This window comes from Oratosquilla oratoria, chromosome 3 (genome assembly GCF_046742065.1).
Source record: "Oratosquilla oratoria isolate Oo_2021 chromosome 3, ASM4674206v1, whole genome shotgun sequence".
Classification (NCBI taxonomy): Eukaryota; Metazoa; Arthropoda; class Malacostraca; order Stomatopoda; family Squillidae; genus Oratosquilla; species Oratosquilla oratoria.
Window position 1 is genome coordinate 80103530 of NC_134779.1, and position 27454 is coordinate 80130983.

General features: G+C 37.3%; 1 protein-coding gene across 8 annotated transcripts in view; it reads right to left on the minus strand.

The window, feature by feature from the left end:
- The window catches only part of LOC143024084 (uncharacterized), a 444302-nt gene that overhangs the window by 163039 nt on the left and 253809 nt on the right, over nucleotides 1-27454 (minus strand). The gene's annotated exons all lie outside the window — the stretch shown is intronic.

A 27454-nucleotide genomic window follows, 5' to 3' on the forward strand; every position in this document is an offset into this window, starting at 1 on the left:
AAAATTGAAACAGGCCAAAACAATATGGAAAGGTACACTCTCCAACATGGCCACTTCTGCTAGCCCCATTGATTGGACAAGAAACCATACCCAATATGTTATACTGAAGCAGTATGCTTATGGAACATCAAGAGCAAGGGACATAAATGTGAACCTTGATGATATGAGGAAAGAATTACTCTGAACCATGACATTAAGAATGAGTTAGGTGCAGTTGTTCAATTTTCTACCACAACCCCTATAAAAAACACACTAACTTTTTAAAAATCACTACTAACATTACTATTAATTTGTGGTACTTATCTATGGGGTTCAAAATACTCAGGAGCTATCCAAAGATATTGATAAGAATTGCTTCTGTGAGACTGGCAAACAATTTTATATCTACTGATTTTTCATTAATAAAAATAGGCATATACAAAAAAATTTAGGCACCTGTAGACCACAGACTTATGCTTTTCCTACTAATCATGGCAACATCACAACCTGACACTTTTGCAAGAGTTTTTGGATCAGGTTCAGTTGTGCTATCCTACATTGCTGGCCCCGGGAAAAAAAAAAAAAAAAATTGCTACTTACATTACAATTAATTTGTGGTACTTATGTGGTTCAAAATACTCAGAATAATTGGAGCTATTCAGTGATATATAAAATTGCATCTGTGAGACTGGTATTTTTTCTTCATGCCCACTCAGTGTGGACATCAGTATGGACACCTGACTCAGCTTTCAACACCGTCACCTGCTTCATGCAGATCTGCATGAGGCACAGTGTAGATTTGACTTAAGCCTCTGTAGTTGACAATGAATGAACAAACCATATTTGAATTTGAATTGGACAACACTACTGTTTCAGTGTTGGGTGAACTAACCTGCTCTGGGCTTGAGAGGACAGGATTAGATGTGGGTGGTCATCAGTAGGCCTAGATTCACCTACAAAGTGTTTGCTGCCTATGAATGTCTTTTTTTATGTTCTCTGTAGTAAAATCCTTCCTTCCATGTGCTCAAATCCATCACTGACATTTTCAAAGTCCAAATGTGGTTTGGATCTAAGTAACACCCTTCATATGCAGTCTATCCTCATAATACGAATCACTATGACATAACCCAAAACAGCAAAATTTAGCAGATGGCATTTTGAAAAGTTAAACTAAGTCTCATTCTGTCAAAATAGCCAATAAATATTGATATTTTTCACAAGAAAATGAAGTGTAGTGAGGTGTACACATTCACTTGTCTGTAAGGGATTTTCCCACACAATAACATGTATTTACCTAGTTGTGTTTACCTAATTGTAGTATACAGGAATGCTCATTGGGCCCCATCTCCTATTCTTTAATTTTCTAACATACCTAGAATCAAATTCACATAAGGTTTCAACTTATTCTATATATTTGATTTCCAATTATCATATTTTGATTTGAACTCATGTACTTTTTTAGCTTGGACTATATCACCTTTTAAGTTATTCCACATATTTATATATCTATATGGAAAACTATTTCTTCGCATCCTTTCAACATGTGGTCTTTCTTAATATGACATCATAGCAATGTTTGTTTCTATTATTAGGAACTGTGTGGATCACTACAAGGTAAATATTGATATCACCTAAGTGCTCACCTATGCAGATGGCCTGGTGATTTTTTCCACCATAGCAACTACAAAATAGCTGCTAAGAACACCCAAGCCTACTCTGACAGACTAGAACAATAGGTTAGAAATAACATAATGAAGGTCTTCCCTCAAAAATCATCAGTAACATTACTCATTCCAACCAATCACGAATTAAAGAAACATCCTCTTACACTGGAAAAGAACCCAAAAATTCTATGCATCACTTTTGGTACTCAAATGACCTTCAACCCACACATCAAAGATCTGGCCATATGAAAAGAAAATAAGAATACTAAATTTACTAAAATCAGTTGTAACCATGGACTTTGGGTGGTAGAAATTCTAATTACAACCTATAAATAAATCTTGAGACAAAGATCTGGCAGTGAAAAAAATATATATATAATACTAAAATCAGTTGTAACCATGAACTTTGGACAATAATAAAGGAATTCTAATTACAGTTTATAAACAAATCTTGAGGACCACATTAGACAACACTTCCACAGCATGGTTTCCAATGATGAGGAAACCATAGACTTTACAAATTATATAAAGCACTATGAATGATAAAATGATGCACCAAAACTTCCCTAATAGAACACCTATACACAGAAACTAAAATCCTCCCCAAAGAACATCACATGAAAATATGAGGCATATATTTCTATGCAGGAGCCTTCAAGGGAGTGTCACCAGCGATCATTTGAAAACTTTTGGTACATGAGCGAATTTTAGGTAAACATTTCAAAAGAAGCTCTATGATGGTGGCAAAATGCATACAAAGTTATACAACTGTATTTCTTTTTAATTTTTCTTATAAGCATAAAATAGATAAAATATTGGCAACCTCTGGCATCCCCATTGCATAAAAAACATTCTGTATATTGAAATAGCATCAACATTTCTATAGCTATTTCATTTTTTTCCTACAGAATTGTGTTTATGGAGATATTTGGCAACTCTTCCCACCAGCATACCCCACAAAGACAGTGGACAGTGTACCAGTATTCTTGAAAAGGTCAAAGTAAGGTGATGTTGCTCCTGGTGCTCTCACCATATGCAACAATTTTGATTCCTCGCCCTGTATTTTTGCTGTGATCATGGAAAAATTAACAAGAGACAAGAGAATGAAGTGGTAAAATATAGAGAGGGCCCATGAGTGCCTGAAATAGAAACAAGGAAAAAGAAGGAGAAAAGGTGCACAGCTGCACCCAGCACTCAGCAAGCATTCAAAGCATTCATTAAATGAAATACTGAAGGATTTAACTGCAAAGAAATCTGTTGGGAGGTGATGACAGTGAAAGGCATGGAGGATCTATGGGGAAATGTATTATTTGATATGACCATAGAACATACAATGACACAATGGGTAAATGAAAATACCAGCTACAGAAGTTATGAAGGACAGTCGAGACTGGAATTAATATTTACAACAGAACCTGAAATTGTGGATAAAATTGAATACAAGACACCATTTGGAAAGAGTGACCACATACTAATACAGGCTGAACTAAAGGAAGAAATATATATGGAGAGAAATGAAAAATACAGAAAAGGAAGATTGATATACAACAAAACAGATTTTGGGAAATTTAAGAAATTCTTTCAAAATGCAAATTGGGAAAAATTCTACGTTGAAGAGACAAAAGTGGAAGAGAAATGGATGATCGTGATGGAAATCTATAATGAAGGAGTGAATAAATATGTACCAAGACAGAAACAAGAGGTGTACATTAACCTCTTCACTCTGGGGCACATCGCACGTCTGGCAGCATTAGCTGCCTGACGTGCGATGTTGCATCATAATAATCACATTATAAAAAATAAAGTCAGTGCTCAATCGTTTGTTCTCTTTCACCCAACCATAGAAAATATGATGAAGCCAGTTTAGAGAGAATGGAGGTTACGTAGGTACGACTAAAATAAATATAATCAAGACGCCGACGTCGGCATCATCGCGTACCCACTTGCTCCTCATGACGCCTACATAGGCGTCACCATATGGAAGTGGTTAAGTGCTGGTTCAACAGAAGATGCAATGAGGTGAAAGATAGAAGAGATAAAGCTTGGGAAAGATGGAGAAAAGATAAAAACCTGGAAAATGGCAAATATATATGAACTATAGAAATGAATATGTAAAAATGCGCAAAGGAAAGAAACTACAAAAAAAGACATAGAAAAATGTAAAATCAACCCAAACTATTCTATAGATATATGAATGGTAGACTTAAAAATAAACAGATGGTGAAACTCCACCATGGAAATACAGAATACACAGAAGACCAAGAAATGGCCAAAGTCATTATTAATCACTTCAAGTATTTTTAAACTAGAGAAAAAGTACAGCATTGGGACAAAGGAGGTGAAGTGCAATCTCCCTGCATGAGGGAAATAACAACAATACAAAAAGAAATAATGGATCAATTAACAAACCTTGACATTAGTAAATCACATGGCCCTGACAGAATTGCAAATTGGATACTAAAAGAATGCAAAGAAGAACTAAGGAACAATATATACAACATAAAGTTGCTTACTCAAAAGAAGGAAAAATACCAAAAGACTGGAAAAATGCCAACATTGTACTAATATATAAAGGAGGAAACAAAGAAGAACAAACTAACTACAGACCAATCTCCCTTACAAGCACTGTAGCCAAAATTTGTAAAAAAAATTTTTTATCAAGAATAGATGGGTAAAACACTTGGAAGAAAACAATATAATAAACTCAAGACAATTTGAATTCAGACAGGGGAGATCATGTGCCACAAATCTAATTTATTTCTACTCAAAACTAATAGATATAATACAAGAATGGGATGGATTGGCTGATTGAGCTTACCTAGACTTACAAAAAGCCTTTGACAAAGTACCACAAAAAAAAAAAAAAAAGGAAAACAAAGGAGGGATACAAGGTAATCTACTAAACTGGATGGAGGATTTCCTGCATGGTAGAGAAATGAAAGTAGTACTCAGAGAAAAGTGTTCAGGTTGGAAGGAGGTGATTAGTGGAGTTTGACAGGGATCAGTATTGGCTCCAATAATGCTCACTATTCATGTGAATAACATGGATGAAGATGTGGAATGTTACATGAGCTTCTTTGCAGACAATGCTAGATTGTTGAGGAAAGTGAAACCAAAACAGACTGTGAATCACTACAGAGAGACCTAAACAAGGTTTGAAAATAGAGTCAGAAGTGGGAAGTAAACTTCAACATTAAGAAATGTAGCATAATGGAGTTCAGAAAGAGTAAAAAAAGAATATCAGGACAATACACAATTGGAACAAAGGAAGTGAAGAAAGTGAGATCTTAAAATGACCTGGGAGTAATTATCTCAAATGACTCGTCCCCTGATAAACATACATACATACATGCATATACCAAAGGTTTTTTCCCCCTTACACGGGGGGGGTAGCCAAAAAGAAAAAGGCATAGAAATCACTCCCACCCATTTCATTTCCCATATATTCCAAACAAATAACAAAATAACAAAATAAACAAAATTATTGAAGATCCCTACAACTTGCTAAGATCAATAAAAGTGGTTTTTACCTATTTAGACTAAGAAATGGTTAAAATATATTAGCCACACTAATAAGGCCTAGACTGGAGTCTATTGCAACATTATGGTCACCCAGTACCAAAAAGAATATCAAAAAAATTGAAAGAATCCAGAAAGCAATGACGAAAATGGCCCCAGCACTTTCAAACCTGTCATATGAGGAGAGACTAGCTAAACTGAAATAATGAACTTTGGAACAAAGAAGAGAGAGGTGACCTACTGACCATCTACAGAGTTATGAAAGGCACAGAAGTCCTTGATAGAGAGGACTTACTAAATTGGGACAAGAGAAACACAAGAGGACATGAAAAAACACTAAAAAAGGATAGTTATAGAAGACCTGAAAAAAAAAAGTTTTCCACACAGTGTAGCATAATGGAGTTTGGAAAATGCAAAAACAGAATATCAGGAAAATATACAATTGGAACCAAGGAAGTAAAGAAGGTAGGATCCAAAAAAGATTTGGGGGTAATTATCACAAACAACTTGTCCTATGATAAACAGATTAACAAAATTGTCGGGGAGACTTACAACTTACTAAGATCAATAAAAGTGGCATTTGCATACTTGGATGAAGACATGATAAAAAAAATATTGGTTACATTGATAAGGCCTAGACTAGAGTATGCGGCGACATTGTGGTCACCCAATATCAAAAAGAATATAAAGAAAATAGAAAGAATCCAGAGAGTAGCAACAAAAATGGCACCTGCACTTGCAAACCTATCATATGAGGAGAGATTGGCTAAACTGGATTTACCGACGCTGGAGCAAAGAAGAGAGAGAGGTGACCTACTGACCATCTACAGAATCATGAAAGGCACAGAAATACTTGATAGAGAGAACTTACTAATCTGGGACAAGAGAAACACAAGAGGACATGGCAAGAAAATAAAAAAATATAACTATAGAAGAGAACTGAAGAAAAACAGTTTTCCACATAGAGTATTGGACACTTGGAACAAACTGGATAATGAAATAGTATGCGCAAAAACCATTCATGAGTTTAAAAGCAAACAAGACACTGCGAGATACAAAGGCGGGACACCATGAGCATAGCTCCCCTTCCCGCAAAATACAACTAGGTAAATCTGAAACAAACTGAACAAAACAATAGTGTGTGCAAAAACCATACATGAAATTAAGAGCAAACTAGACACTGCAAGATATAAAGATGGGACATCACAAGCATAGCTCCCCTTTCTGCGAGATACAACTAGGTAAACTGAATGCAACAAAAATATATATATATATATATACAAAAACAATTTCATACTCAGATCACTAAATAATCATTCCAAGATAAATGACCAAATATCTAACTTTATCAAATCCCTTTAGACATCACCTCCCCCACAAATGAAAAGAAAAGAAAAGAAAAGAAAAGAAAAAAAATATATATATATATATATACATATATATATATATATATATATATAATATATATACACACACACCAAAGGATTTTCCACCTTATAAGTGAGGTAGCCAGGTGTAAAGGCACATACCCATTCCCATCCACCACCCTTGCCTCCCTCTCAGCTTCTCATGGATGAAGAGTCATTCCTGTCTCCTGCCTACTGCCCTTGGTCAGAAGCATTGCAATAAGACACAATACATCCACAGCAAGGCTGCTTCACTTAATTGGTGACCCCATCTCTCTGTCTCCTCATGAGGAAAATTGAGAAGACAGTGAGGAATCCCTTCAGGCTGTGTCAAAATATTCACATACCACTCCTTACCCCTTCTACCCATATACTCTGCCCCCTCCCCCCACTCCAAAAAAACAACAAGATAACACTACCAGAAATATCATGGTGGCAACAAACATAAATAACACAATCAACATAGTCCCTAGACATATTTTGTCAAAAAAAGGAAGAATGAGAAGAAGCAGATGGATGAGGTGAATGGGGTTTTGGATATACATAAATTGCCTGTTGAGTTTTGCCCACCTACCCAAACCAACATGGATTCAAAGACAGCCACTCCACCAGCACATTTCTCACAAACATCACACAAGTGCTGGAGGGGCTGAACAAGAAAGGACCACCAGAAAGCTCATTTACAGATCCATGAAACATAAGCAAGGTATTCAATAGTTCCCTGAGATACATAGGTACATATATCAATGGCTTTTTACCCCTTACAAGAGAAGTAGCCAGAAAACAAAGGCAAAAAATCCACTACCACCCATTCCATCCCCACATACTCCACTCCCTTTTACCCCCCTCCTTCCCTCTTATCTTGGTTCCTCCTAGATGACGGGTCATCCCTGCATCTTGCCCACTCCCCTGGGTCAGAAGCAATGTAGCAAGACAGCACATCCACAGCAAGGCAGCTTCATTTAATTGATGATGCACCCTCTCTGTCCCCTTGTGTAGATAAAGAGAAGACGGGGAGAAATCCCTTTCGGCTGCATCAAATATCACTCACACATACTCCCTCACCTCCCCTATCCCCCACCCACTCCTTTGCATGTATTACAGCATCATTTATACACAACCATTCTCCACTCACTCCTATCTTCTGTCCTCTCCCTTCTTTCCTCAACAGACATTTCCCTCTTTCCCAATGCCCCTTTTACCCCATCCATCTCATCCTTGGTAGCCCCCTTATGTTAACTCTTTCCTCCTCTGCCTTCCACACCTCTTTTACTAATCTTTCTTCACTCATTCTTTCCATGTGTCCAAACCATCCCAATACTCTTTCATTGACCCTATCTCCCAACTCCCTTTCCACCCCTGCTCTCCTCCTCACCTTATTTCTCACTCTATCCAGCCTAGTAACCCTTATCATACTTCTCAGTCACCTCATCTCAAACACATTTAAACTCCTCTCTTATGTTCCATGTTTCTGCCCCATACAGTGCTGTTGGTACAATCACTCCTTCATAAAGACTCCTCTTAGCATCCAATTTCAAAAGTATTTCTCATTACACTTTTTAATCCCCTGAGGCATTTACTTGCTTCTCTCAATCTACATTCTACCTCCACTCCCTTCCCTGCCACATCTGCACCCAAGTATCTAAAGCTATCCACTTCCTTCAGTCTCTCTCCCTTAGTACTCACTTCCAATTTGCTGCTACATTCTCCCTTTGTACATCTCATCACCTTACATTTATCCACATTTATTTTCAACTTCCTTCTTTTGCACACCTTCCCAAACTCTGTCACTAACTTCCTCAATCCTTCCTCTGATCCTGCCACAAGCACAGTATTGTCAGCAAACAACTAGTTCATTTTCCATTTTTCTCCATTTTCTTTACCCATCTCCAATCCCCAGCCCATTATCCTTGCTTTTACCTCTCACACCACCCCATCCATGTATAAATTGAATGAAGTCCCACCTTTACCTCAAACTACTCTCTTCATTTCTAATTCTAACATAGGCTCTACTTCTCTCGTAAAAAGTCTTTACTGCTCTTAAAAGCTTTCCTCTTATCTCATATATCTGTAATACCTCCCACAGTGCCTTCCTATCTACCCTGTCATAAGCCTTTTCCAAATCCATAAAGGCCCAAAAAACATCTTTACCTTTTCCTAAAGCTTCCTTACCACAAAAATCTGATCCATGCAACCCCTACCTGTCCTAAATCGACACTGTTCCTCAACTATTACTCCCTCTGTCATAAAAGACAATTGAGATAGACATCCACAAGAGTGATAAGGAATGCCAGACAAACTTCTAAGCAGGAAGATTATACAATGTGTCTCAAAAGATTGTATATTGGATTCTCACAAGTATAACTTTCACATGCACTATTCAATCTCCCACACCAACTCCACACCTAGAGCATTACATCAAAGTGCTCACATATGCTGATGAAATAACAATTTATTAGCACAGCAAAAACAGGACAGTTGCTAAGAACACCAAAATATACATAGATATACTAGAACAGTGTCTACAACTAAATGGAATGGTGACATCTCCTTAAAGATATCAATAACTTTACTCAGCCCAAACGACCATGAATCAAAGAAACATCTAACATTAAAATTGAATGGCCAATTCCATCTTTCATATAAGAACCCAAAAATCTTGGGCCTCACTTTTGATACCCACATGTCTTTCAGCCACACATGAAGGATCTAAAAAAGAAAAGCAACAAGAAGACAAATATACCAAGAATGGTAGCAAGCACTGGTTTTGGTCACCAAAGTTGTGCTACAAACAATTCTGTCTTCATGGCATGGTCCTCAACAATCAGGAAAATAAAAATACACACCCTACAACCTGCACAAAATATGGCATTAAGAATAATAATGGGGTGCACCCTCTCCCCCCACAATAGAGCAAATATACACTGTGCCAAAATCCTCCCTGTAAAACAGCACAAAAAAGAGAAAAATAAAAGAGCAGATCACAAATTGGACATTCCAAACCAACCACCATACACTCAAAGACAGCCCTATTGAAATTCCCTCTGGTGATAAGCAAGAACCACACTAGTACATCAGCATTCATGCCACTACCCAAGTTTAAAACAATACTAACTTAGAACAGGCCTAGTCATAAATACAAATCATCCCAGATGACACTAAATACCTAATCTACCTTACTCTTCCTTACCCAGATAACAACACAGTATCTCCTCTACAAGTGACTTGTGGGCCAATCTAGTGGTTAATGCCAGTCACTTAGGCAATGTGAGTCTTCTTCTAAAGAGACCTGAGGGAATGGATTGACTGTCTGTTGAGCAGGGATGAAAGTGCAAATGGAGGAAGATTGTTAATGGATGAAAGGAATGCAGCTCAAAGAAATATTCTTCTCATCTGCTCCACAAATTGTTTAAGGCAGATGAGGTGGGTCACTATATGATGAAATTATAGAGTTAAACCAGCTCTGCCCTACTGTTGAAGTGCTATATATAACTGCATTGACTTTGACCCTAAGAATGTGGCAGGAGACAGAGATGACCCTTCATCCACAAGGTGCTGAGTTGGGAGGTGTATTAACCACTTCAGTATGACTCAAATTCTTGTGCGCAGCATCAGCTCCCAACATGTAATTTGCATCACACTACATCCACTATAAAATATAAAGTCACTGCTATATTACTCATTCTCTTTTACTCTGAGTAATAATAAACACAGGAAACATGATCAGACCAATTCACAGAATCTGGGGCTAACTCATGTACAACTACAATATATACAGTACTACCTCTCATTAACGGACTAAAAGGGGGGTAACGGTGTCCGTTGATGTGAATAATCTGTTGATTTGGAGTGGTTTTTGGGTGGCATAGTGATTGCATGCACTAAACCTGTTTGTTTATTATTTAACTATACCTATGCATGTATTTATGTATTTTATTTGTTATTTACATTATTATAGTTTTTATTATTTTATTATTATTTTTTTTTCGCATCCGACCTAGATATGGACCAAAAGGTCTCCTGTCGGCATGCTCCGCCTTTGTAATCCTTTGTAACAACAGCAACAAAAACACCACAAACACAGCGAAAACACCACAAACACAGCTAATTAACATCCGTTAATGAGAGGTAGTACTGTATATATATATATATATATATATATATATATATATATATATATATATATATATATATATATATATATATATATATATATATAAAATCAAGATGCCGACGCCAGCATCCTCATGTACCCACTCTCACCTCATGATGTCTATGTAGGCATCATCGTACTGAAGTGGTTAATTGGGATTAATGTGTATCAAGTGGGTGAGAGCTTTGACTTGGTCACCCCCTTATATGGGGGAAAGGGATTTTGGTGTATATAATGTTACATAATTATAATTATGTTCTTTATATTTTGTTCAACAAGTTTGTCTGGATTCGATGTTTTATAATACTATTCTCATGAAGAATATAACTTTTTATGGTATACATAAGTTACTTATCTATAAATAAGCAATCAATCCACTGCCTCAGGTCTCTCTTGCAGGACAACCACAATTCTCAAAAGACAGGCAACAGCCACCAGATTAGCACATAAGTCACTAAAGGAAGAAATACTGTGTTGTGTGGATATGGCTACAGTGAAGCAGTGTAAAATGATGTGCTCAGTGTCCTCTATGTGATACTGCATCTAGGGTAGTTTCTGTGTTAGTATTATTTCAATGCTGGGTGGTGACCTGAATACAGTCATGCAAGTGTAGTTGTTGTTGTTGTTGTTTTGTTTTTTTAATATATTTTTTACTTTTTTTATTATTCCTGTCTGGGGTATTGGCTGCATGTTATTATGCCTAAGTAGCATGCATCTGATACTTTAGGGTCTATATGGGGTGCCCTTATGGACCAGAGCCACACATCATTTTGTCTGTGATAGAGGAGGACTTTGTTCACAGAGAAATGATGATATTATACTGTGACTGTCCCTCTGTTATGCTGTTCCCCAACCCCTTGTTACTGTCCTGTACCATTTCTCTGAATATTCATTTCTTTTTTTTGCCTAACCCTGTGGTGGGGGGAAAAATGCTACCACCAAGTCTTCCAACTTGAATTGTACAAGGCCACAAAAAACGGGACGGGGATAGGACTTAGCATCTGTCTCCCTGTAGCCTCAAAGGGAACATTCCCCAAAAAAATAAAGGCATAAGAGGGTCTAGGAGTTTTCCAACCAGTACCCTAAGGTTTGGGTCATTTAATGTGCATGGGTGTGGTACAGATGAGAATAAAAGAGAAGAGATAGGCAGTATGCTCGTGAGAAGATGGATGTGTTGGCATTGAGTAAAACTAAGTTGAGAGGGAGGGGAGAGTGTGAGTTTGGGAGTGTAGTTGGGAGGTTCTCAGGACTGAAGTGAGGATGAGGGTAAGAAGGGGTGGCTATACTAGTAAGTGAAGAGATAGGTAGGTATGTAGTGGAGTGGAAGGAGGTTTCTTCAAGGTTAATGTGGATGAAGGTGAAACTGGGAAGGGAGATGTGGGTTTTTGTAAGTGCATATGGGCCTGGTAGTGAGAAGAGTGTTGAGGAAAGGGAGGCTTTTTGGAAGGATTTAAATGAGTGCATAGAGAGATTAGGGAGAAATGTCAATGTAGTGGTATTAGCAGATCTTAATAATACAGTAGGAAATGAACCAATAGATGGAGTGGTTGGGAAGTACGGAGTTCCAGGAAAAAACCGTAGTAGAGAGTTGTTGGTGGCGATGTGTCTAGAGTTGATGATAGCAAATACAGTGTTTAGGAAGAAAGTCAAGCATAAGTACACATGGGAGAGGGTGATGTATGGAACGGTGGTAGATAGAGCGTTAATGATCTACATAGTGGTAACCAGGAGTATAGTGAAGGACAGAGTAGAAATAGGAGTGGAGGAATGGGGATGGTTCAAGGAGGGAGTCACAAGGTATACAAAGATGGTGTGTGGAACAAGGAGGACTGGAGGAAATAGAAGGAAGGGTAGCGAGTGGTGGGATGAGGAAGCAAAGAAGGTTGTAGAAGAGAAGCAAGCTTTCACAGCTTGGTTACAAAACTGGATGAGGTAATCATATGAGAGGTACAAAGAAAAGAGAAGTAAAGCATAAGATAAAGGAGGCAAAGAGGGGAGCAGATGTGAAATGGGGTAAGAGTATGACAGAAAATTTTAAAAGTAATAAAAAAGTTTTGGAAAGAAATTAAGAGAGGAAGTGAAGGCAAATCAAGTAGAGAAAAAAAGGTAAAAGGTGCAGATGGAGAGATGATAATGGAAGAAAGCAGTAAGAGGAAGGTGGGCAGAGTATTTTAGGGAGTTCCTAAATGTAAGGGAGGATAGGGAGGGAAAGGTAGTTACAGTGGGAAGTGCTAAGAAAATGACCATGACGAGTGAGGAAAATGGAGGAGAAATAAAGATGAAAAAAGGCAGTTGTTAAGACAATGAGAGAAGGTAAGGCACTTGGGCTGGATGGATGTCATGCAGAATGTCTGAAAAAAGGAGGTACAGTGATGGTGGACTGGCTGGTGAGGTTATCTAATTTTGTTTAAGAGTGGGTAGAATGCCATGGGACTGGAGGAGTGCTACTTTAGTTCCACTTTACAAGGGAAAAGGGGACAAGTGTGAGTGTAGTAGTTTCAGAGGGATCAGTGTGTTATGTGTAGTTGGGAAGGGTTATGGGAGAGTCTTGATTGAGAGGATTAGGAGAGGAACAGAGGAAGTAATTGGTGAGGAACACTGTGGGTATAAGACAAGTAGGGGTTGTGTAGACCAGATTTTTGTGGTAAGACAGATATGTGAAAAAGCTATAGGAAAGGATAAGGATGTTTTTTGGGCTTTTATAGATTTGGAAAAGGCTTATGACAGGGTAGATAGGAAGGCACCGAGGGGGGTATTGCAGATATAAGGGATAGGAGGAAAGCTTTTGTGGAAGAAATAATAGATTCAAAATTGGATTACCGAGCTGTAGTTGGGAAACTGACTACTTTGCGTAAGAGTAATGAGCAAATGATTAAAGAATTAAGTGACCTATAGAATGAAACTGAAATCCTCAAAAGAGAAAATGAAAGAATGAAGAATGAGGACAAAAATAAAAATGAACTGAAAAATGTCAAAGAGCAATTACAAGTAAAGGCGGTAGAGTCAATCAAAGAAACAGACCTCATTAAAATAAAGAAATCAATGGAAACAAGAACAGGAAAATAAAAATATATCTTGGAGAAATAGTACAAAAGCAGATGGAGGAAAATACAAAAACTGTTATGAAAGTAATATAAGAAAAGGAAAACTGGGTGAGAGATACAGTTGACCAAAGTAAGTGCACTGTGGTCCATGGTATGATATATATAGATACCAGAGAGAAAAGGAGGAGAAGGAAATAGCTAAGGAAATTTTGAAAGAAATACAGGATGAAGGGCAAAATTTTGTTAAGGAAATTGACGAAATCCACAGGATAGGCAAATATTCAAAAGAAAAACAACATAGACCTCTAAAAATAAAAGTAAGAACTCAAATGATAGCCAAGGATGTATTATCAAAAGTGGTTAAATTGGCAAACAGTGAGAAATTCAAACATATATGGATACAAAAGGAAATGAGTGATGAAGAGAAAGAGAAAGACAAAGCTCTCTGAATTGAGGCCAATGATAGAAACGAGAAAAAAAAAAAAAAGAGATGAAAAAAAAAAAAAATTAGAGAGTGCTGGAGTTGTGACTGAAAAAATGGTACATCAAAAAAATGGAAACTTAAACCAAAAAAGAAAAGAAAATATGAAACTAAACCTGGCATACACAAATATCGATGGCGTGATCTCTGGAATCAATTAACTAAATGACTATCTAGAAATAGAAAAACCTGACATCATGGGAATTGTAAAGACAAAACTGAAAGCACCTGTACCAACAAGTATAGTGGGACAAGGTCTATACAACCATTGGGTGAAAAATAGAACAGACAAGCAGGGAGGTGTCATGATATTGACCAAAAAGGGTCTCAATGTGACAAAGATTAATGAAGGCCAAGGCAATGTAGAATTAATTATGATCAAAATTGTAAACAATATGAAAAGCAGAAAATTTGTAGCAGTGTATGTACCACCAAAAACACAAGCTTGGTCGGATAGCTAACATTCTAAATTATTGGAAGACACAGTGAATGTGCGAAACGAGTTACTGAAAGAGGGTGGAAACATGGTAATCATGGGCGATTTAAATCAAAGGATATAATCTGGGATGAAATGATAGTAAAAGGGGGAGAAGAACTTTAGAGCAACATTCTACTGGATATGACCATCGAATACACCTTAACACAATGGGTTAAGGAAAATATTAGATATAGAAACAATGAGGAACCATCAAAACTAGACTTAATATTAACTTCTGAACCAGATATTGTGAACAAAATGGAGTATAAAACACCAATTGGAGTGACCATATACTAATAGTTTGAATTAAAAGAATAGAACAATGTAGGTAGGATTGATAAACACAGAGAAGGAAGATTTATGTACGACAAAATAGATTTGGTAAAACTAAGAAAAAAAAAAAAAAACTGGGATAAATTCTCTAAAGAGGAAACAAAGATGGAAGCAAATGGAACATATTCAAAGAAAAGTACAAGGAAGGAATTGAGAGATATGTACCAAAAAAGAAACAAAAAGAGATTTATATAAAGTGTTGGTATAACAAAAAGTGTAGTGAGGCTAGAGACAGGAGAGACAAAGCCTGGAAAAAATGGAAAAAAGACAAAAAAGACAAAAAAATCCAAATGGCAAACATATATAAAACTTAGGAACGAATATGTGAATATATACAGGAAAAAAAAATATATATATATTATAGACAAATGTAAGGATCAACCTAAACTCTTTTACAGATATATAAATGAAAAACTAAAGGATAAATATGAAATAGTGAAATTGTGTGAAGGAGATAAAGAATATATAGATGACACAGAAATAGCTACAGTTATGATCAAACATTTCAGGTCTGTTTTTACAATTGAGAGCTCACAGTTTTGGGAAGATGGACAACAAGAAAGATCACCCAAAATGAAAGGAATAAAGGTAACACAAAAAGAAATAAGGGACCAAATAAAAAACCTAGATGAAAAAATATGTGAAAAAGTCATCAGAAACAAATGGACCAAACACTTGGAAGAAAATAAAATAGTAAACCCTAAACAATTTGGCTTTAGAAGTGGAAGATTGTGTACCACAAACTTAATATGTTTTCACTCGAGATTAATTGAGATAATACAAGAAAGAGATGGATGGGCAGATTGTGCCTTCTTGGACTTGCAGAAGGCATTTGACAAAGTACCACATAAAAAATTAATAAGAAAAATTGAAATAATAGGAGGAATACAAGGTAAGCTACTGGAATGGATGAAGGATTTCTTAATCAGGAGAAAAATGAGAGTGGTACTTAGAGACAAAAATTCAAACTGGGAAGATATGAAGTGTCCCCCAAGGTTCTGTATTGGCTCCTTTGATGTTTACCATAAGTTACATGAACTTCTTTGCTGACGATGCCAAATTACTGAAGAGAGTAAAAACAGAAGGAGATTACAGATTGCTACAAGAAGACCTAGACAAAATATGGGAATGGAGTCAGAGATGTGAGATGAACTTCAACATCAAGAAATGTAGCATAATAGAATTTGGAAAATGCAAAAATAATGTATCGGGTCAACATAAAATTGGAAACAAGGAAGTCAAAAAAGTTAATTCAGAAAGGGACCTGGGAGTGATCATCTCAAGTGATTTGTCACCTGATAAACATGTCAATAAATTATTTGGAGAGACTTTTAACTTAAGATCAATGAAAGTGGCCTTCGACCACATGAAGAAATGGTTAAAAAAAATTGAGGTTTCAATAATAAGACCTAAACTAGAATATGCTGCAACACTATGGGCACCTAGCACAAAAAAGAACATCAGAAAATTAGAAAGAATCTAAAGAGCATACGAACAAAGATTGGAGAAATTACATCTATCAACACTGGAACAGAGAAGAGAAAGAAGTGATTTGTTGACCATTTACAGAATTATGAAAGGGATGGAAATTCTCAATAGAGACAACTTATTAAAATGGGACAGAAGAGAAACAAGAGGACACGAAAAGAAGCTAAAGAAGGACAGTTACAGAAGAGACCTGAAAAAGAACGACTTCCCACATAGAGTGATTGATGTCTGGAACAAACTAAATGGAGAAACAGTGAGTGCCAAAACTATACATGATTTTAAGAATAAATTGGATGCAGAGAGATACGAAAACAGGTCACTACGAGCATAGCTCGTCCCGTAAAATACAACTAGGTAAATGAATTTTTATGTGAATAGTAGAGCTTGTGTTAGGATTAGAAATGAAGAGAGTGAGTGGTTTGAGGTAAAGGTGGGCCTTCATCAGGGATGTGTTATGTTCCCCTGGCTGTTTAATTTATACATGTGGGGTGGTACGAGAGGTAAATAGAAGGATAGTGGGTCGGGGATTGAAGATGGTTAAAGAAAATTGAGAAAAGTGAGAAATAAGCCAGTTGCTGTTTACTGATGATACTGCACTTGTAGCAGGATCAGAGGAGGGATTGAGGAAGTTAGTGACAGAGTTTGGGAGGGTGTGCAAAAGATGGAAGTTAAGATAAATGTGGGTGAAAGGATGATGATGAAAAGTACAATGGGAGCAAGTGGCAACAGACTGGAAGTGAGTATTAAGGGAGAGAGACTCGAGGAGTTGGATAGTTTTTGATAATTGGGTGCAAATGTGGTGGGACAGGGAGGAGTGGGGGTGGAGGTAGAATGTAGATTGAGAGAAGTGAGTAAATGTCTTGGGAAATAAGAAGTGTAATGAGAAATACATTTGGGAATGAATGCTAAGAGATTTTATTTACCTAGTTGTATCATATGGGAAGGAAACTATGCTCCTGGTGACCCGTCTTTGTATCTTTTAGCATCGAGTTTTTCTTAAAATCTTGAATAGTACTGCATACACTGTTTCTTTATCTAAATTATTCCAGGTATCTAGTACTCTATTTGGGAAGCTATTTTTTTTTTTTTTTTTTTTTTTTAGAGCTCTTCCACAGTTATCCTTTTTTGTGTTTCTTTTTGTGTCTCCTTGTTTTTCCATTGCCCCATTTTAATAAATCATTCCTATCTAGGATTTCCATTCATTTCATGATTCTATAGTCAGCATATCTCCTCTTTCTCTTCTTTGTTCCAAAGTTGGTAGTTCCAATTTGGTCAATCTTTGTTCATATGTTAATTAAGAGAGAGTTGGTGCCAACTTTGTCCTTGCTATTTGTATTCTTTCTAATTTCTTTATATTCTTTTTAGTACTGGGTATACATAGTGTTGCTGCATATTCCAGTTTTGGTCTTATTAATGTAACTAATATTTTTCTAATCATTTCCTCATCCAAATGGTCAAATGCCACTTTCACTGACCTTAATAGGTTGAAGGTTTCTCCAATTATTTCATTGATATGTTTGTCCAGTGTCAGGTCTTTGCTGATTATTACTCCAAGGTCTCTTTCCGAATTCCCTTTTTTGACTTCTTCACCAATTTTATAATTTCTTGATATTCTATTTATATTTTTCCAAACTCCATTATACTACACTTCTTGATGTTAAAGTTCACTTCCCACTTTTGACTCCATTTCCAGATTTTGTCCTGGTCTAGCTGTAATGATTCACAATCCTCCTCTATTTTTACTTTCTTTAGTCTTTTTGCGTCATCTGTGAAGAAATTCATATAACACTTTACTCCTTCATCCATGTCATTTATACATATGGCAAACATGATTGGAGCCAGTACTGAACCTTGCAGGACTCCACTTATCATTTCTTCCCAATTTGAGAATTTGTCTCTAATTACTACTCTCATTTTTCTCCTAGTCAGGAAGTCTTCCATCCATTCCAATAATTTTCCTCTGATGCCACCTATTGATTCTATTTTTCTTATTAGTTTCTTGTGTGGTACCTTATGAAATGCTTTTTGTAGGTCTAGAAAGGCACAGTCTGCCCATCCATCCCTTTCTTGTATTATTTCTATTAGTCTCGAATAGAAGCAGATCAGGTTTGTTGTACATGATCTTCCTTGTCTAAATCCAAATTTATTTGGATTCAGTATAGTTTTTTCTTCTGATAACTTTTTCACATATTTTTGCTACTGTGCTTGTTAGATAGACCGGTCTATAGTTGGTTGGATCTTCCTTGTTTCCTCCTTTATATATTAGTACAATATTTGCATTTTTCCAGTCCTGTGGTACCTTTTCTTCTTTGAGTGAGTATCTAATTATATTGTATATTTTGTCCATCAACTCCTCTATGCATTCTTTCAGTATCCAATTTGCAATTCCATCTGGACCATGTGATGTTCTGACATCAAGGTTTTTCATTTGGTTGCTCGTTTCCTTCTGTGTTACAGTTTTTTCCTTAATGGGGGGGGGGGGTTCTCTCTATTCCCTCACAATTAGGTGAATTTTCAATTGTGAATACCAATTTGAAATTATTGCTCATAATTTCAGCCATTTCTACTTCTTCTGTAAATTCATAATTTCCCTGGCACAGCTTTTCCATTTCTTGTTTATTTTTTAGTTTACCATTCACATACTTGTAAAATAGTTGAGGTTGTTCCTTGCATTTTTCTATTATTTCTCTTTCATAGTTTCTCTTTTCATATCTGCATATTTTTACATAATCATTTCTTAGTTTGATGTATGTTTGCTATTTGCTAGTTTTTTTTCCATCTTTTCCAAGCTTTGTCTCTTTTATCCTTAGTCTCACTACATTTTTTATTGTACCAGCTTTTTATGTATACTCTTTCTTGCTTTTGTTGTAGTACATATTTGTTCACTCCTTCATTATAAATTTCTTTTAGTATATTCAATTTCTCTTCCATCCTTGTTTCTTCATTTAGAGATTTTTCTCAGTTTGCGTTATAAAATAATTTTTTGAGTTTCTCAAAATTCGTTTTGTTCTACATTAGTCTTTCTTTTCTATGTTTCTTATTTCTTCGTAAGTCCATCTGCTCTTTTGGTTCAAATTCTATTAGGACATGGTCACTCTTTCCTATTGAAGTTTTGTAATCAATTCTCTCCACAATTTCAGGTTCTGATGCAAGAATTAAATCGTCTCGATGGTTCCTCATTGTTTCTGTATCTGGTATTTTTTTTATCCAGTGTCATTGTGTACTTAATGGTCATATCGAGTAGTATGTTGCCCCAGAGGTCTTCTCCACCCTTCACTGTCATTTACCTAGTTATATTTACCTAGTTGTATTTTGCGGGAAGGGGAGCTATGCTCATGGTGTCCCGCCTTTGTATCTCGCAGTGTCTAGTTTACTTTTAAACTCATGAATGGTTTTTGCGCATACTATTTCATTATCCAGTTTGTTCCAAGTGTCTATTACTCTATGTGGAAAACTGTTTTTCTTCAGTTCTCTTCTATAGCTATGTTTTTTTTATTTTCTTTCCATGTCCTCTTGTGTTTCTCTTGTCCCAGATTAGTAAGTCCTCTCTATAAAGTATTTCTGTGCCTTTCATGATTCTGTAGATGGTCAGTAGGTCACCTCTCTCTCTTCTTTGCTCCAGCATCGGTAACTCCAGTTTAGCCAATCTCTCCTCATATGATAGGTTTGCAAGTGCAGGTGCCATTTTTGTTGCTGCTCTCTGGATTCTTTCTATTTTCTTTATATTCTTTTTGATACTGGGGGACCACAATGTCACAGCATAATCTAGTCTAGGCCTTATCAATGTAACCAATATTTTTTTTATCATGTCTTCGTCCAAGTATGCAAATGCCACTTTTATTGATCTTAGCAAGTTGTAAGTCTCCCTGACAATTTTGTTAATCTGTTTATCATAGGACAAGTTGTTTGTGATAATTACCCCCAAATCTTTTTTAGATCCTACCTTCTTTACTTCCTTGGTTCCAATTGTATATTTTCCTGATATTCTGTTTTTGCTTTTTCCAAACTCCATTATGCTACACTTCTTGTCATGAAGGAGTGATTGTGCTGACAACATTGTACAGGGCAGAAACATGGAACATAAGAGAGGAAGAAAGGAGGAGTTTGAATGTATTGAAGTGCTATGAAGTGCTTGAGAAGTATGATAGGGGTTACTAAGCTGGATAGAGTGAAAAATGAGGAGGGGAGGAGGAGAACGAGGTGGAAAGGGAGTTGGGAGATGGGGTTGATTAAAGAGTATTGGGATGGTTTGGACACATGGAAAGAATGAGTGAAGAAAGACTAGTATAGGAGATGTGGAAGGCAGAGGTGGAAGGAGTGAACATGATGGGGCTACCAAGGATGAGATGGATGGATGGCGTAAAAGGGGCATTGGGAAAGAGGGGAATGTCTGTTGAGGAAGAACGGGAAAGGACAGAAGATGGGATGAATCGAGAATGGTTGTATATGGATGATACTGTGATGCATGAGGGGGAGTGGGTGGGGGATGGTGGGTGAGGGAGTATGTGTGAGAAATAAACTGATGCAGCTCAAAGGAATTTCTCCCTGTCTTCTTTTCTGCATGAGGGGACGGAAAGGGGGGTCACTAATTCAATGAAGTGGATGTGCTGTGTCTTGTGACACTGCTTCGGACCCAGGGCAGTGGGTGAGATGCAGGGATGACCCATCATTCAGGAGGTGCCAATATAAGAGGGAGGGAAGAGGGTGAAGGGGAGTGGAGTATGTTGGGGATGAAATGGATGGGAGTGTTTTTTATGCCTTTGTTTTTTGGCTACCTCCCTTGTAAGGGGGAAAAAGCCTTTCGTATATGTATATTTATTCTTTACCTTATTTTACTTTATTTATATGTTCTAAGGGGAGAGAGTGGGAAATATCAGATAATTTTTTGGTGGAAGGTAGGCTGAGAGTGGAGGATAGATGGAGAAAGAGGAAAAGGACAGAAAGTATGGAGGTGCTTAACGTAAACTGCTTAAATGAGAAAGAAAAGGAGAAAGAGTACAAGAAGTTGAGAGAGAAGTGGGAGGGAGTGAAAGATAGAGTAGAACTAGGAGTGGAGGAATGGGGATGGTTCAAGGAGGGAGTCACAACGTGTACAAAGATGGTGTGTGGATCAAAGAGGTCGGGAAGAAATAGAAGGAAGGGTAGTGAGTGGTGGGATGAGGAAGCAAAGAAGGTTGTAGAAGAGAAGAAGCAAGCTTTCACAAATTGGTTACAAACTAGGATGAGAGAATAATATGAGAGGTACAAACCAAAGAAAAAAGTAGTAAAGAAGCAGATGTGAAATGGGGTAAGAGTGACATCAAATTTGAAAGTAATAAAAAGATGTTTTGAAAAGAAATTAAGAGAGGATGAGGAGGCAAATCAAGATAGAGAAGAAAAGATAAAAGGTGCAGATGAAGAGATAATAATGGAAGAGATGGTAGTAAGAGGAAGATGGGCAGGGTATTTTAGGGAGTTCCTAAATGTGAAGGAGGATAGGGAGGGAAAGGTAGTTACAGTGGGTATTTCTAAGAAAATGAGTGATGAGTGAAGAAAATAAGGAAAGATGAGGTGAAGGCAGTTATTAACCCCTTCACTCCGGGCCAAAATCTAGCAGGCCAAAATCTCGAGCGCAGCATTAGCTGCCAGACGTGCGATGTTGCGTCATAATACTCGCATTTTAAAAATTAAGTCACCGCTGTATTGCTCGTTCTCTCTTTCACCCGTGAATTTTGATAACCATAGAAAATATGATGAAGCCAGTTTACAGAGTATGGGGGTCACACAGGTACAACTACAATAAATATAATCAAGACGCCGACATCGGCATCCTCGTGTACCCACTTGCTCTTCATGACGCCTACGTAGGCATCATCGTATAGAAGGTGTTAAGATGAAGAAAGCAGGTGAGGCACCTGGGTTGCATGGGTGTCATGAAGAATAGTTAAAATAAGGAGGTATAATGATGGTGGACTGGCTGGAAAGGTTATTTAATGTATGTTTAAGAGAGGGTAGAATGCCATAGGACTGGAGGAATGCCTGTATAATTCCACTTTACAAGGGAAAAGGGGACAAGTGTGAGTGTAATATTCTCAGAGAGATCAGTTTGTTTTGTCTAGTTGGGAAGGGTTATGGTAAGATCTTGATTGAGAGGATTAGGAAAGGAACAGAGGGAGTATTTGGTGAGGAACAGTGTGGGTTTAGGCCAGGTTAGATCAGATTTTTGTGGTAAGGCAAATATGTGAGAAAGCTTTAGGAAAAGGTAAGGATGTTTTTTGGGCTTTTATGGATTTGAAAAAGGATTACAGAGTAGAAAGGAAGGCACTGTGGGAGGTATTGCAGATATATAGGATAGGAGGAAAGCTGCTGAGAGTAGTCCAAGTTTTTATGAGAGTAGTAGAGCTTGTGTTAGAATCAGAAATGGAAAGAGTGAGTGGTTTGAGGTAAAGGTGGGACTTTGCCAGGGATGTGTTATGTCACCTTGGCTGTTCAATTTATACATGGATGGGGTGGTACAAGAGGTAAATGCAAGGGTAATGGGTCAGGGATTGGATATGGTTAAAGAAAATGGAGAAAAGTGGGAAATAAGCCTATTGTTCTTTGCTGACAACACTGCAATTGTGGCAGGATCAGAGGAGGGATTGAGGAAAATATTACAGAGTTTGGGGAGGTGTCCAAAAGAAGGAAGTTGTAGATAAATGTGGGTAAAAGTAAGGTGATGAGATGTACAAAGGGAGAAAGTGGCTGCAGACTGGAGGTGAGTATTAAGGGAGAGAGACTGGAGGAAGTGGATAGTTTTTGATACATGGGTGTGAATGTTGCAGGAAAGGAAGGAGTGGAGGTGGAGGTAAAATGTAGATTGAGAGAAGCAAGTAAATACCTTGGGGGATTAAAAAGTGAATTGAGAAATAGACATTTGGGAATGGATGCTAAGAGGAGATTGTATGAAGGAGTGATTGTGCAGACAGCACTGTATGAGGCGGAAACATGGAACATAATAGAGGAAGAGAGGAGGAGTTTGAATGTGTTTGAGATGAGGTGACTGAGAAGTATGATGGGGGTTACTAGGCTGGATAGGGTGAGGAAGGAGGAGCTGAGGAGGAGAATGGGGGTGGAAAGGGAGTTGTTGTTGTTGTTGTCGTTCCCTAGACTGTCTGTCCGAGCAGTCCCGTCTCCCAAGGAATGCCACAGCCGAAAGTGGGTTTTTCCACAAATCCTTTATAGAGTGTATGTTGTGTTGTTTGCGTGCATGATTGTGTATAATGCAGTCTTCCATTATGTGTTGTATGGTACGGGGTGAAGTGTTACATCCTGGGCAGCTGTTCACAATGCGGTCATCCAGCCTTTTCTGGTAGCTTTGGAAAGGGAGTTGGGAGATAGGGTTGATTAAAGAGTATTGGGATGGTTTGGACACATGGAAAGAGTGAGTGAAGAAATATTAGTAAAAGAGGTGTGGAAGGTAGAGGTAGAAGGAGTGAACATGAGGGGGTGACCAAGGATGAGATGGATGGACGGAGTAAAAGGGGCATTGGGAAAGAGGGTAATGTCTGTTGAGGAAGGACAGGAGAAGACAGAAGATAGGGGTGAATGAAGAATCATTATTTACCTAGTTGTATTTACCTAGTTGTATTTTGCGGGAAGGGGAGCTATGCTCGTGTTGTCCCGCCTTTGTATCTTGCAGTGTCTAGTTTGTTTTTAAACTCATGAATGGTTTTTGCGCATACTATTTCATTGTCCAGTTTGTTCCAAGTGTCCAAAACTCTATGAGGAAAACTGTTTTTCTTCAGTTCTCTTCTATAGCTATGTTTTTTTATTTTCTTTCCATGTCCTCTTGTGTTTCTTTTGTCCCAGTTAAGTAAGTTCTCACTATCGAGTACCTCTGTGCCTTTCATGATTCTGTAGATGGTCAATAGGTCACCTCTCTCTCTTCTTTGCTCCAGTGTCGGTAACTCCAGTTTAGCCAATCTCTCTTCGTATGATAGGTTTGCAAGTGCAGGTGCCATTTTTGTAGCTGCTCTTTGGATTCTTTCTATTTTCTTTATATTCTTTTGTATGAATGATGCTGCAATGCATGAAAGGGAGTGGGTGGGGGATGGGGGGGGAAGGAAGTATGTGTGGAAAATAAATTGATGCAGCCCAAAGGGATTTCTCCCCATCTTTTCTTTTTCTCTTTTTCTGTATGAGGGGATGGAGAGGGGGGGGGGGTTGCCAATATGATGAAGCGGCCTTGCTGTAGACGTGTTGTATCTTGCAATACTGCTTCTGACCCTGGGCAGTGGTCAAGATGCAGGGATGACCTGTCATCCAGGAGGAGCTAGGATAAGAGGGAGGGCAGGGGGGGTGAATGGGAGTGGAGTATGTGGAGATGGAATGAGTGGGAGCTGATTTTATGCCTTTGTTTTTTGGCTACCTCCCTTGTAAGGGGGAAAGAGCCTTTGGTATATGTATGTACTTTATTTTAATAATTAATTTATCTATTTTATTCTATTACTATATTTTTTGAGGGAGGAATGTCGGCAGGAGTTTGACTGAGAAGGGTCTCTGGTGATCATTCTTGGAATGCATGTTTTGTTATCTATATATGAATTATTTTTTTTGTATGAATGTGTTGTATGGTGTTGGTGAAAGGTCATTGTAGATGTTTGAGTAACATGCTGAAGTAGTCTTTTGTGGCATCCAGATATCCGTGCTTGTGTTTTGTAGAAATGGGTGTGTACAGTTGAGCACTCCTGCAGAGAACTGTGTACCTACCATTTTTATGTGATTTTGATTGCAGTGAATATGTGTTCTATTGGGATGGTTTTGGTGTATCATGTTGTTATTCTCAATGTTATAGATTGTACAGTCAAATGTGGTTCTCAAGAATTGTTTATAGACTGATTAGATTTTTTTCTACTGTCCAAAGGCCATGGTTACTATTGGTTTTAGTATGGTTACTTTCTTGTTGATTTTCACTGTCAGATTTGTTATGCATATTTACGTACTTGTAGTATGGGTTGAAAGTCATGCAAGTATCAAAAAATGAGGTTAAGAATTTTTGGGTTCTTTTCCAATGGAAAATTTGGGCCATTTAATTTCACAACTGGATATTTCTTTATTTGTGGTTGTCTAAAATGAGTAATGTCACTGATGATTTTTGAGGTGATGCCTCCATTCTATTACATCTGCCTCATTGTTCTTGTTGGTCTAAGTAGGCTTGGGTGTTCTTAGTAACTATTTTGTTGTTGTTGTGTGTTTCATAAGCACATTGGTGTTGTGTTTTGTACCTGATGTTGGGAGATCACTTGCAAAGAGACTGAATAATGCAGGTAAAAGTATTGCCCCCTGGGGGATTCCACTGTACAGTCCTTTAGTCCCAGCTAATAAAATTGTTGGCCATTTCTTGATGAAGTTGTGGATGTCTGTGATTTTTTTTTATAGCATGTGTCTAGGAACTTTATCAAATGCCTTCTTCATGTCTACTGCTATCATGACAAGCTAATCTATGAATATACAATTTGCTAAAGTCATCTTCAATATGAATATCTGCCTTCTATTTCAATGTTCCTGCCAATTTTTTTTTGGTTGGACTAACCCCAAATATCTTGCCACAGGTTATATCTAACTGTTTTGCATTCATATTCCTTTTGGTTACATTAATTTTTATGTTTACTTATACCCTACTCTATGAGTAGGGGTTTAGGGTTGTCACTGCACTAGCCTACTACATCTTCATTACAATATTTTTGTAGATATCATCCATCCAGCAATATCTTCAATGTTAATTGTGACCATTTGATATCACATTTAAAAGTAATTAAACAAGATAATAAGTCTTTTAAACATGGAGTGTTAAAAAAAAATGTCTATATCTAGCCTCTGTCAATAGGTAAAATTGACACTCCTGCAAGATTAAGACTTGCTACTTACCAAAAATCACAATACTATTGCCTTGTTCAAATATATGTGTCCCATAGGAAAGTGATATGTTTTGTTTGAATTTCAATTGATGTGTAGCTGTTCTTGTCACCAAGAAGAGAATGACGAGAAAGAGGAGGAGGAGGAGTGGGAGGAGGAAGTGGAAAAGTAGGAAGCGAAGGAGAAAACAAAGGAGGAAGATGAGCAATAGGGAGAGAAGGGGGAGAAAGTGGAGAAGGCAAAGGAGGAGATAGAAGTAATGAAAGAGGAGGAAGTGGAGGAGGAGGAGGAGGAGGAAGGGAAGAGCAGTCATTGTTAACCAGCTATTTTGTTTTGTGAAAGTTGAAGAAAAAAAAAATTGTGGAAGCTGACAAAGATCTTAAGCCTAGTCTGCAAACAGAGAGTCAGCCACTCAGTGCTGGACCTCCAGATCAAGATGAAGGTGTTGATGGGCTCTGGGGACGGGTGATGGGAAGATGATATAAACCCACTTCATGCAGGTGTTCATCATTCATCCCTCTACTGCATATAAATGTATATATGCAATCTAAAATAAATGCATAAAGATACATATCCAGATACCTACACTCATATACATAAATACATGCACATGGTAATAACACGTAGCTATGGTTATATATTCTACTAAGTATATATCTAGTTATACACATCTTACAATATAAGCATAAACAATTCTTGACTTAGTCAATAAATAACAATGTGCTGTACAAGCTTTCATTTCAAATAATTAACTTTCCAGTATCAAATATAAGGAACCTGATTTATATACCTAAGTTGATGTATATTCTTGATTACTTTTAGTAATTCCATTCAACCACAATTACATATTTACATGCAATACTTCAGAAATTATAGATAACAGTCAAAATGGCATTTCTGATGATGCTAGTTTTAGTCAAGCAACTAGTTGTGACTTAAGGTTTGTTAGCCACTATCATTTGAAAAAAAAAAAAAAGCTTTTGGAATGTATATACAGCATGTGAGCAATGACATCTATGACTGCCAGTCTCTA